Genomic DNA, 9,059 nt, shown 5'->3' on the forward strand with positions numbered 1-9,059 from the left:
TTGTAAACAAAACGCCATCGAAATATTAGTCGATTTAGTGGAAGAACTTGCTGAGAGTGGTTTCAACGCTTCAAGAACGGTGATTTTGACGTCGAAGACCCTCATGGCGGTGGACGAGAGAAGGTTTTCGAAGATGCAGAATTGGAGGCATTACTGGATCAAGACTCGTGTCAAACGCAACATGAATTGGCAGGATCATTGGGAGTGACGCAACAAGCCATTTGAAAACGCCTGAAAGGCATGGGAATGATTCAGAAACAAGGAAATTGGGTACCAAACGAGTTGAAACCGAGATATGTTGAACGGTGTTTGTTTGCTTATGAAGAGCTGCTTGCAAGGCAAAGACAAAAGGGATTTCTGCTTCGCATTGTGACTGGATATGAAAGATGGGTTCATTACGATAATCCCAAGTACCGAAAATCATGGAGTTATCCCGGCCATGCTTCTACGTCGACGGCCAAACCGAATATTCACGATTCCAAGCTCAGGCTCAGTATTTGGTGGAATAACCAAAATTTTGAGAGAGTTTGACGTTTGGAATAGTATAGTATATATTTTGATGTTAGTTTTGAAACAACTGAACGTTTTTGAAAAAGAATATTTGCATATAGAAAGCCATAAATTTTTGTTAATATTACTTCAGTTGAATTCAGTTAGTTCATTTAAGTTTTCCTGTTGGAGGCAGTTTTTTCTTTATTTATAGACTTTTTTTTCCTATAGGCGCATAAATTAACGAGCATTTGAAAACTCATAATGCCAAGACACTGATTTTCCCAATCATTTCTATTTATACATCGATATCACAAATGAGTCTAGTCGATTTTTCAAAGCTTCATTTCAACAACTTGGTTGTAATGTCCTGATTCACTATTATCTTTTCATACCGCTTAGGAAAACATGATGTAACCGAACATTTGTGATTTTTCAAAGCATCAGAAATGAACCAACAAACACAATTCTATTGACATAAAATATTTTCCGCAACTTCGCAACGTAAACAAAATCAAATTACGTCCCCAATGGAATATATAATTCAATGGAAGGAATGCTATGTTTTTGTATTTGTGCAAATACTTTACAACGAGATCGAATTTCATTGTTGATACGTTCGAGGATTTGGAACTCTGAATTTAATTATTTTTAATTAGGGGCTCACGCGATATAATTCTGTCTTTTATTGAACGAACATTTTTTGTTGAAAAATATTCTTAAGATAGATATTTCGTTATAGATATCTCGTTTCAGAGAAAAAATTCGAAAATAAATATAGCCTTTCAATGTTCTTATCATGACCAAGGGTGGATTCACTTAATCCAGAATTCAAATAATCTGTACCTAATCATTTCTAACACATCTACTTGAACTTCCCTTCCCCCAATGCATGGAAGTTACTAATCGATAAGTAGGCTTTGCATAATATATGCTACCTGGCGAATTCAAATGTTCTTGGTGGTAATTCAACTTATTTCTCAGAGGGATAGAGTAACCTTATTCGCGGGTTGTGTCGTCTAAAAAGATCACAAAAGTTTTCAGCTTCATGCTATTTTTCAGAGAGCATATGTCTAACGTGTCTAGACTAATGATTGTACAAAAAAGCACCACCAAAAGGGAGTTTCTGCGCTAAACCATTAATATCAGCACACGAAAATTGGACGTGGATTTATGAATTTTATCTCGATAAGGAATATATTAATTAGCATAAAAAATAGTGGGTAACAAGAATCAGGCCGTCACTGTTATTTATGTGGGTCTCTCTCAAGAAAATCTGGGTTTTCAAACTTTAGAACACGATCTATGCCTACACTGAGAGAAGTGTTTATTTGATATTATCGAAAATGCTTTGTAGTTAATAAATCATTTATTGGAAATATGGACAAACAAGTATTAGTTTCATGGAAATAAATAATTTATTTGAAATCCCACCAATAATCATCATTTATTATTACACTTCATTTATTTACGCATAACTTATATTAATAATGCTGAAGCAATATCCATTTGAAGGAAATAAATATAGTTGAGGTAAATATATCATTGAGTAATAATTAATAAACCTTATCTATATGTAATATGTATCCATGCTGAATAAAAATAATATTTCAATTCAGTAATGGTTAACGTATTTCTTAGATAATTATTTTGGTTGTTTCTATTATCCGATTGTTAGGGTCTGAGAAGAACAGTTTGCCTAACTAGGTAATTTCATAGAGTTCATATTGAGGTTATTCGGGGTTTGAACCCTAGTCATCTTGATTGCATCTGTTCACTCTTACCACTGTTCTGCCAACATCACTAATAACTGAGCAGGTACAAACGATCTAAACGCAAAATTCAGTAGAGATGTGCTAAGCGGCGTTCAATAAGCCCATAGTTACACAGATTTTATGTTTAAAAAGGAAATTCAAATCAAAGGAAAAGTTCAAGGAGATGCGCTTCTCTTTGAGGGATGTGTCCTTAAACTTTTCCACAGATTGGATCGCTAGAATTATGTTAGTTTGTTAAATATTAATTAATCCTATATTCTGAGTGAATAAATAATTGAATTCTTGTAAGAGTTTATTCATAAATAGCAAATGTTCGTTAATTACCAGTTGAAAATTTGTTGACTTTGAATTTATGTTATTTGTGGAGATAACGTAAGTTCATATAAATTATTTTTATCACCTGAATTTATTGATTATTTGATAATACATTGTAAAAATTATTTTATTCTCTATTAATAAACGTTTTTGAATGCATAATTCAAGTATTAATGAATATATCAAATATAAATCTGCTGTAATAGTTGTGATTGAATAACCTCCAAATAAGTGCTTTATTAATAAAAAAATATGGATTTCTCTCAGTGTACGCTGCCGAACAATCTAAAAGATATATTGAGAGGGAACACCACCACACGGTGATATTCTCCTGATCTGTCAATATTTTTCCAGAGGGGAAGGGACGAAAATAATGTGAGGTGTTGCCAAATCGATTGAATGATCAGTAGAAGTTAGGAATATTACGATAATTCGTCGAAAGGAAGTTTTTTTTATGAATTGTCACAAAATTGAAGTTTTGCCCCTTTTGTAATGATTTTTTTAGGCTTTTAGCCAGAACCCCATAAAAATCGGTGATTTGTAGGAACAAATATCTCTTATTTTGTTCCAAACTGAGCAGTCACGTGATGGTGTTCCCTCTTAAATAAATAATTCAGCAAGTTGCGACCCTCAACATTTCGAATCAGACATCCTCATCAACGTTAACATCTGAGTCTTCCAACGACACGCCAGGACCTCTTGAACACCATCTCCACCCTGTCGAAGCAATTTGTTGGGCAAACACTGAAATATGCCAAACAAAAGTGTCCCTAATATATTACTCCAAATTAGTGTGACGTCCCCCTAACTAGAACGATGTTTCATTCCGGTCTTTTCCGTTTCTTTAATATGTTTCAACGAAATATTGCCCAATTCTTTTTATAACAGCTGAGATTTTGTTTGGCGGTTCAAGTGCTGAATGTAAATTGCGAGGATTAGGAGATTTGAAGAGTGAAAAAACAACAAAAGCGACTCGATTTTATTGTTTCTGTTAAATTTACTCTGGGCATTGCTGCTCCCTGTGGAGCCACTCGCACCATAAGGGATGCAATAACGGAATAGTCAGTATTCCGAAGCAGTAGCGTGGGAAGAAGTTTCAAATGCGTTCTTTTGAAAGGGATTTCATTACCAGAAATCCTTATCAACGCAATGATATCATAATAAACCATATCTCGTACAAAATAGGGATTTTCAATACGACGTTACAATTTTTATTTGTTTCTCATTTGTAAATGTCAGTTTCCAAAAACACAATATTAATCAAGAAAGTTTATTTTATCAAGTCACTAACTTGTAAAACTGACAGTTAACTTGCAAAATTTTTACAAGTTAGTAGTATTATTTACATTAGAAAATTTTGTTTTATCGTCATATAACGTATTTTCCCATATCTTCTACATCATTCATGTTTAAGGAGAGAATTTCGTCACATCGACAACATCCAAAAATCCCAAATATTGTTACAATTTTCGCCAGCAACCACTGGTCATCAGAAGCATGTAAAAGAAATTATTCAGCATCTTCTTTACTTAATACCTTGGCCTTTTTTGGCGTATAACGCTCATTTTTTCGTTTCAGAAACGCTATTATCTTTTGAAATCTGCAAATGACAAATAAACGTCATATTTTTCAATGAATTTTTTAAGGAAAACAAACCTGCGAACAGGGGCATTTTCTTTCATTTCCAAGCAGCTTTTCAGCATAGACCATTTTGCCCATAAAGTATTAGGGCGGAATCTAGCTGATAGTTGATTCAAGTAGACCAACAAAACATCTTCAGTTACCCCAATCACACTATTTTTGTTTTGCCACTTTTTGAAGTCGTCGTATTCTCGCTCGTACCTTGAAGCTGATTTTGCAGGTAATAAACTTGAAGCTACACTACTGGCTGCCTCAATAATTTCTTTTGGTACATTCATTCTCGCTTTCGCCAAAACAAATGTAAAGAAAAATAAACAGACATGTTCATGGCAACGCTTCCATAGCTTACATAGACTTATATAAATATATGTCTATGATAGCTTACGACATTTGAGACAAATTATTGAGATTTTTTTTTAATTTATCTAACCTTTTTACAAATGAGAAACAAATAAAATATAAAACAATACACGCAAGGTAACGGGTTTTACTGGCTCAAGGAGGTAACTGACTCGCCTGCGGCTCGTCAATTATATCCTCCATTCGCCAGTAAAAACCCTCTTACCTTGCTAGTAATGTTATATACTATAAATGGTTATAAAGACACTGTGTATTATAAAATTAGTTCTTGTGTCCTCAACAGTTGAACAAAAGAAAGGGTTTTTTTAGTAAAAACTAAAGAACTTTCTCAAATTATATTTGGCGACGTTTCGCAGATTTTCATCTGCTTCCTCAGGCTTAAAAAAAACACCAAAGATGACAAAAATATACGAAACAAAAACGGTAAATCTGCGAAACATCGCTAAACAAATTTAAGAAAGTTCTTTAGTGGTTGTCCTTATTCCTACTAAAAAACCCTTTTTTTTGTTCAACTCTGTGTTATTTTTTCGACTTTCCTAATGTCATTTGTGTCCATAGAATAATAAACATAGATAGAGGGAGTATACGCAATTTTTACTTGTCCCCAACATGGTTGGATTACGTTGTCGGATTGTGATATATTTTCAAATCCACAATTTCACCATATCGTTATGAATGTATATTATATTTTATGAAATATATTTATTTGAGTGATTCCTGATTAAATATGCAAATTTGGAATATGATATTTTTCCTAATCGTTGAATTTATAATAAGAAGAATATTTATTATTTTCTGTATCTACCTGCTGAAATCCAAGGTTTGACAACTTTTGCCCTCCTAGTGTCATCGATTGTTTCACGTCTCTTGGCGCGCTAGAAGTTAACTGAATTTTTGATATATTTATATATTTATGATATCTCAATATATTTTGAGGTAATATGAAACTTTGATTCACTATGGGACATAAGAAGTGCGTTCTTTGTGAGGAAACTCGCGAATTTAGTGAAATATCGTATCACTGATATGTTTTCATTTCCGCGCGCTTAATGTCAAATTTGATAGTTCATGTTGGGGACAAAATTTGCTTACTGAAAATGAAATATGCTTCCTCTATCTATGTTCATTAATCTGAGTTTGTGTTCAATAGATTATGACATTCAAACATGGATAGACACTGAAACAATATTTTTCTTTATTTTTCAGTGTATAATTAATCCTCTTTCAGAAATGTTCAACTAAATACCACCTGAGAGCGTTATAAAATACTACGTCAATTTTTTGTTCTTTCATTTATCATTAATGGAAAAATTTGAAAAATTAATTTTTGTAGATTTTTGTGGATAGTATTCGCCTTGAACTCGATTATCTCGAAAATTGTACATTCTATGAAAATAATTCGAAGTACCTTTTTTGTAATGAATCTCTGTTGATTTCTGAAAGGAAACAATTTTTTCAATGAAAAAAGGATCATCGCACCCCTATATTTACGCCACTGGATAAGTTTGGCAGGAGACACTTACATAATTCAAAACATCACATCATCAAGACTGTTTTTTTTTTCGAACTTCAACACCCTGTATCTCGAAAACGAAGCTTGTTAGGATGTATGTATAAGAATAATATCAATTCTCATTTTTATTATCGAAGGAATAGACGATTCAATGTCTTGATTCTGAAAGAATTTATTTTCTTTAGTTCAAAATTTATAACATAATAACATCAAAAAATATAATAAATAGAAGGAAATACAAAGAAATGAAAAGAAAGAAAATAAAAAGAAATAGCTCACTAACCTGAAAGAAATCAAAAACAATGCAATTTCTTCGGGTTTCTCAATTCACATTTCTAACAGCTGACTAAATAAATCATGAGGTAATTTTAGGTTAGAATCTTAGACAGAGAACTTAGAAGTTACGAAGTTATTTTCCCTAAAAATAACAGTTTTATTTCTACATATGTTTATGGGATTTTTTTTCCATGAAAACAGTTGTTCTATTCGATACCAAAGTTATTGCACTAAAATCTGGAGCACCCTATATTTATAGTAGAAATAACTCGCTGTTTTTTGGTAATAACTATTAGAAAACCATCTAATCAATTTAACATCAAAACCAACAAAGACTACAAACTTCCCTTGTGTATATTCAAAAAGTCCTATGAATCTAATTCGCGAATATAATGTCTTGATTCTTTGAAATTGCTGAAGGAGCCCATGCAAAGGCGCTTGATGAGACCTAATTATCATAATGGAGATGATGTACTCTGTTCTCAGCGCCTTGCGAGTGTTCATTATACTCCACAAGATTCTGGCAACGATATATTATCCCAACCTGAAATATTGTCAAGTTTCCCATTCGCGGTAGCCGAAATGCTAAAAACTTGGAGCATTTAGACCGAAAAGATGTTGCAGAGATTAGGAAAAGGCGGTCTCAACTTGATAAATGAGAAAAGTGCGTCCAATGCTTCAATTAACAACCAGAGAGATATCTGAAACCCTAATCCGAAAAAACAAAAATCATTTCGCGAAGTTATGACGCCAGGAAAAATATAAGGTGCACTTAATTTAACAGTTAATGTTATGGAAGTTTAAGCAGATGCCCGCAGGATCTGGTCTCCTATTACGTTTTAAAAATGACTGCGACATTGGTATAAAGTTACGACATTATGCTAGACGGTCGAACAGAGAAAATCACGATGTTAGTTGAACTTTTCGTGTTACATGAAAAATTACTTTGCAGTTCTCACTTTTGCTGCATCCAGTTTTCGGACAAACAGAACGATGCTTCATTTTTAATCGTTAGGGATTATGTTCTGTTCCTGAAATAGAAGCACTCAGTCATACGTTCCAACATGAAAGTACTTGGGTTTGATCATTTGTAAAGCTAGCTGGGTTGACACAAATTTTCTTTCTACGAGGAATTTGAGCGTCATATGACATTCAGTTTATTTATAGTGCTCCATTTCTTCAGTTCATATCAACTGTTTTCAATTGGATACAAATTTGAACAAAAATTGTGTCTTGATTTTTTATAATTAACTTTAAAATTCACCTGAGAGGACTGACTTTGAAGGGGATACATTAACTTAGATCAGTAATATATATCTTCTATTTAATTCATCCATTTCTAGATATAAAGTATTTAGAAGAAGAAATTAATCTCAAAGTTGGATGCTGCAAAATGGTGAAGGTTTTAGGTTGCTTACCAAAAATCTCTTTTGATTACGAAACTATTCGCCAAATTTTTAGAATATTATAACATTTGTTTCTTATATCTGGATATCGTTCATTACTTAACTTTTTTTTTCCAATTGTTTATATCGGCTTTTTTGTTGAAAAAATGAATGTTCATTTTCTTCTTGATATGATAATAATATGATAACTGGCCAATTGAAAAATCCCCGGTCTACCATAGTAAAACACATTTTTTTGGCAAAATTCTATTTCATTATTCAACTTAGTTGCCTTCGAGGGCGATACAGCGATTATAGCGATCTTCCAACTTTTCGATACCATTTTTGTAGTACGATTTGTATTTCGCTTCAAAATAGGCCTCAGTTTCGGCGATTACTTTTTCATTGGCGCTAAATTTCTTTTCAGCGAGCATCCTTTTGAGGTTGAGAACAGGAAAAAGTCGCTGGGAGCAAGATCTGGCGAATACTGTGGATGCAGAAGCAATTCGAAGCCCAATTCATGCAATTTTGCCATTTTTTTCATTGATTTGTGACACGGCGCATTGTCTTGATGAAACAGCTCCTTCTTTTCCTTTTTTTTTGTTTTTTAACGATATCACCCTTTAAATGATCCAATAACGCTATATAACAATCGATGTTCATGGTCTGGCCCTTTTAGATGTAATCAATGAATATATTCCAGAATACTAATGCCATAACCTTGCCAGCTGACTGTTGTGTTTTTCCTCTCTTTGGATTCGATTCATCGAGTGCAGTCACTCAGCTGACTATCGATTGGTCTCCGGAGTGAAATGATGGAGCCATATTTCATCCATTGTCACATATCGACGAAAAATTCAGGTTTATTGCACTTAAACAGCTTCGAACACTGCTCAGAATCATTAACACGTTGTTGCTTTTGATTGATTGTGAACTGGCGCGACACCCATTTTGCACACGGCTTTCTCATGTACAAAGATTCGTGAATGATATGATGTACACGTTCAGATGATATTTTCACAATATCTGCTATCTCGATCAACTTCACTTTACTGTCATTCAAATTATTTTGTGAACTTTTTCGATTTTTTCGTCGGTGACAGCCTTTTTTTGGGCGTCCACTGCATTCACCGTCTTCGGTGCTCATTTCACCACGTTCAAACTCAGCATACGAATCAATGATGGTTGATTTTCCTGGTGCAGACCCCAGAAACTCTCCATCAAGCCAAGATTTTGCTTCAACTGTTTTTTTCCCTTCAGAAAGCAATATTTTATCCGCACACGAATTTTTCAAATAACAAAAGT

Source organism: Harmonia axyridis, chromosome 7 (assembly GCF_914767665.1).
Source record: "Harmonia axyridis chromosome 7, icHarAxyr1.1, whole genome shotgun sequence".
Taxonomy (NCBI): domain Eukaryota; kingdom Metazoa; phylum Arthropoda; class Insecta; order Coleoptera; family Coccinellidae; genus Harmonia; species Harmonia axyridis.